Raw genomic sequence first — 5,130 nt, forward strand, 5'->3', positions numbered from 1 at the left:
TCTCAATACCCCAAGCATGCAAACATGACTCAATGACTTTACCAACACTCTCTCCCTTGTGACTTAAAATTTGACAAAAGTTTATAATCCTTTTTTGCAAAGTCCACTCACTATCAACGTAGTGTGCAGTTAGACACAAATAATTAATATTTTGCACGGATGTCCAATAATCAGTTGTTAGGCAAATCCTTTGACTGCCCTTACTAAATTCAGCCCTTAGTTTCTTCCTCTCTTCCAAAAAAAATTGGTAAATGTCCTTAGCAATCGTAACACGGGAGGGGATAGAGAACCTAGGTTGCATCACTTGACAAAAATTCTTAAATCCTTCACCTTCAACAAACCTAAATGAAAGCTCATCTACAATCACCATTTTTGCTAACGCTTTTCTGCAATGCTCCTTGTTAAAGCCTATAGCAACAAGACTACTCCCAGTTTCAGTGTTTGTTTGGAAACTCAGAGTTTTTTGCCTTTTGTCTTGGTTCCTATATGAGTATTTCTTGCATTGCTTTTCTATGTGAACCTTCATACTACTGGTACCGTGTCTCCTACTATCACACGCATATGTTGCCCCACAATAAATACACTTACACCTAGGTTCATTTGGATCCCCACCCTCTATGATTTTGAAATGATCCCAAACATGAGACTTTTTTTGTGAATTCTTCCTCTTTTTACTGTTTCCCTCCTATTTTTCGTTTTCAATTTTAGTGCCCAAATTAGGTATAGGGGTAGGGCTGGGTGTGGGAGTGGATAAGGTAATGGGCTCTGTAGGCATAGAGACACTTTCTGTTTCAGCAGAGGACTTGCAAGTGCTTTCAGAAGTTTTTGTCGGGTGGATGATAAATTTTTCCATCTAGCACGCAAATTAACCTAAAAAATAGATAACATATCACATTTGTGATGGACTCCAAGAATATGAAGAATATGATTTGTGGCTATGGAATAGTACTTAAACTGCATTGAAATCCATGAATTCCTCCCTGTTTCTTAAACTGCATTGAAGAATATGATTTGTGATGGACTCCAATTATTTGTCCAATTCTGATGTCTCACATTATGCTAGCGTCATTTAAAGAGTTAAAAATGTATTTTTATGTTTTAATGTTTGAGTTCATAATTTGACAGGTAAAAAATTAGACAGGTAAGGTAGATGGAAGTAAACACACTGCCAAGTCCTATCAAGTGAGCATGCATGCTCCAATATCAACTAGTCTCCTTCTAAACTTGTTCCTAATAGATTGTTTGTGCATATTACATATATATATATATATATATATGTTGCATTGTTCGTGGGAGGAACCATTTAGGTACGATGTAGAAACAGGGAGAAGAGATGGCATTGTATCTCGTGGTTGTACTTAAACTGTATTCCATTGAAATCCATGAATAGTACTTAAACTGTATTTCAACATTGAAGAAAGCAGGCAACACATGAATTCCAAACTGTTCTTTTACAAAAAGTATTGAAGAAATACAATGTTCTTGCACATTGAAGAAAGCAGGCAACACATGGCAAACTCAAGAAATTTATTCTAACCTTTCTGTTTTCAATTGCTCACTCTTCTTCCTGAATTCCAAACCAGAAACCAAAATCTTCTAAGTCTTCACTCTTCTTCCTCGGCTGGAAACAAACAAGCAGAAACAAAAAGATCCACTCATGAGTAGAGCTAGAAACAAACAAACAGAAACAAAACCAGACAATCAAAAACAGAAAACTCTAAGATTTATTGGATTTCAAGCATTTGATTCTGAATAGTTTGAGCCATAATAGTATAACCCTACTTATTCCTCCATAATAGTTTGAGCCATAAAAGAGGAATAAGTTAAATCATATTACCCTACTTATTCCTCCAATCAGTATACCTAATCAAGACACAATCAGCATTCAAAGTTAGGCTTTCATACAAATAAATAAATAAATAAACCTCTGCTAAGTGGATATTTTATGTAGTCATCTCTTTGTTTACGTTTTCCCTCTGTAAACCGTCATTAATGCTGTCAAAAAAACCTAATTATCAATGACACTAACCTAATTATCAAAAAAACCTAATTTTACAAAACCTAATTATCAATGACTCTAACCCGTTAAAAAAAATTCAAAACGTGGAAGCCCTGCCACTATAAGGCTCTCTGCTGCAGAAAAATTCAAAACAACCCCAGTTTTTGCCTATAAATACATTAATTATCAATGACATGGGGAAAAATATTACAATTATCAAACATCTGCATTGAAACACCAATTTAACATCGGCATTGAAACACCAATTCAACATCTGCATTGAAACACAATTTCCCTATAAATTTACCTACAATTTAACATCTGCATTGAAACATCAAGGCTAGAACTTACCAAGAGGCAGCAGCTCCTCCTCAAATGAACTTTCAGAAGAAAACGAGAGAGTAAGATTGCTAAATTGAACAAGAGGCAGCAGCTCCTCAGTCCTGCCATGCGTCAAAATTCAACATGCAGCCATCAATTCAGGCAAGAAAAATTCAACATGCAACCATCAAGAGGCAGCAGTGCTTCAAGCTATTTCAATCCGAAATTTAATAAAACTAAACCGGTGATAACACAACAAGATTGCTTTTATTTCTTTCTCATGCTAAAAACGACAACAAAACTAAACCTTCTCAACAACATTCACTGAAATGTTGGTTATTTCAGATTTGGTTATTTCAGTTTGGACGACTGAAATGTTGGAATAAACTTTGGTTATTCCAAAGTTTATTTCTTTCTCATGCTTTTATTTCAGATTTGTGTTAATGTTGGTTTGGAGTCCAAACCAACATTAACCCAAATCTGATCAAACCCAAAACCCGGTGAAACCAGTGATAAGTTGATAATCCGGTGATAATCCAGTGATAAGTTGATAACACACATCAATCAAGAAAAAAAACACTTACGGTGAAAAAAACTGGCAGATTGAGGCGACTCAGGCTTGGGAGGCGAGCGAGGGAAGCTTGAAGTGAAACTGGAGTGGACTCACGGCAGGGGACTGGGAGTCAGCGGTGCGTGCGAAGGCTGGGACTGAGAGGCTGGGCCTGGCGGCGGCCGGCGAGTGGCGACTGGGTGGGTGGGAGGAAGGAAAAATGAAAACTGAAAGTGAAGGAAGTCTGTCTCACATTACACGGGTTTGGGGGATTAGGGTTACTCTGTCTTAGTGTCTCTCACACACACACAACACATTACTCTGGGCTGGGGGGTCTCTCATTAGTCATTAAACGGCCGGGTCGGGGCAACTCGGGTGAGCACTTGCCCCACCCGCGGCCTAACCCGCAAATTGCGGGTTAGGCCTATTATAATCCGAAATTTAAAAAAAAAAAAATTAACCCAACATTTTCGGGTAGGCTCGGGTAGGGTCGAGCTGGTTTGTCGGGTTCGGGTTCAATTCTTACACCCCTACCAGTAAGACTAGGAATACAGAATGGCCCCCAGATATCCCCATGAATGAGAGTAAAAGGATGGCTAGGTTGATATTGCCGAGGTGCATACGTGTTTCGAGTGTGTTTTGCCAATTGACATACTGCACAATGAAAGAAATTTGGATTTTTATTGATAAATAAAGAAGGAAACAAATGTTTCAAGTACAGAAAATTGGGATGACCTAGACGAAAGTGCCACATCATGATTTCACTTTCCTTATTAGGTTGACTGCTAGACTTAAGACTATGAATTAATTGACACTTATGACCAACAAAATGACTTGAAGAAGGGCTGACATCCAGAATATAGAGGCCTGCACGGAAATCAGCACTGCCAATCATCTTCTCTGTGCTCAAGTCCTGAAAAACACAAGAATCAGCCAGAAATTTAGTTTCGCAGTTAAGGTCACGATTTAATCTGCTAACCGAGACAAGACTGCAGTCAAGGTCAGGCACAAATAACACAGATTTGAGAACGAGAGTGTTTAAGAGATAGATGGTTCCTGTTCCGACCACTTTGGTGCGTGTACCATTGGCTATACGCACTGTTTGAGGACTGTTACAAGGTGAAAAGGTTGAGAAAAGTGATCTGTCACCTGGCATGTGCTCGGATGCACCCGAGTCCACAATCCAAGAGGAATGAGGAGATGTTGTAGCATGCATAGCTGCGGTGCTGGAGTTGTTCTTGGAATTGTTCCCACTGTTTCCAAGGGTGTTGTTGATATTTGCCCTCTGTATAAGTTGTTGGAGCACATCGATTTGTTCCTTTGAGAAAGGGACGGAGTTGCTGAATTGTGATGCATCACTGAAGGCTGCATTCCCTTTTGCTTCGCGGTCTCGGTTAGGTTTCCAGTCAGAAGGTTTCCCATATATTTGCCAGTAGGTTTCCTTGAGATGGCCGGGCTTTCAACAATGATCACACCAGGGCCGGCCTTTCCTCGTTCGATTGTCATTGGCATTGCGTGAGTGGCTGCGAGCAGCAAGGGCACTTGAGTCAGCCTGAGTGTCTTTGACTGCTACAAGACTTGGGGCTTTAGGAGCGGCAAGAATAGATTGTCCCATCATGACCCGCTTGCGACTTTCTTCCCTTCGCACCTCGGAAAAGGCCTCTCGCAGACTTGGCAAGGGTTTTGTTCCAAGAATTCTACCCCTTACTTCATCAAGAGATTTGTCGAGTCCCATTAAGAATTTAAAGACTCGCTTAGTCTCCACTATCTTTTTGAAGTATGCACGATCATCAGAGCACTTCCAATCGTGGGTTTCAAACAGGTCTAACTGCTGCCAATAGCAAATAAGAGTTGTAAAGTAGATTGTCACGGAATTTTCACCTTGACGGAGGTCCTGGAGAGTACTTTCCACATAGAAGAGCTCAGCCGTGTTCTCACTGCTACAGAATGTTTCACGTATTGCCTCCCAGATTTTTCTGGCAGTGGTGTATAGCAGGAAATTTTCTCCTATCTCGGTTGTCATGGAACTAATTGACCAAGACATTACTAGATTATTTTCCGCTCTCCAGATTCTATATTCCGGACTGCTCGGATTTGGTTCTGGAATAGTACCAGTGAGGTATTCGTCCTTGCTCCGTCCACTAATGAACATCATCATCGATTGTGACCACTGGAGATAGTTGTGGCCATTGAGTTTGTGGGTGGTGATTGGGGTGAGACTGTTTTCTAAGGCCGGAGTAAGGCGATGAGCAATTGGAAT

This window comes from Morus notabilis, unplaced genomic scaffold, assembly GCF_000414095.1.
Source record: "Morus notabilis unplaced genomic scaffold, ASM41409v2 Scaffold794, whole genome shotgun sequence".
NCBI lineage: Eukaryota > Viridiplantae > Streptophyta > Magnoliopsida > Rosales > Moraceae > Morus > Morus notabilis.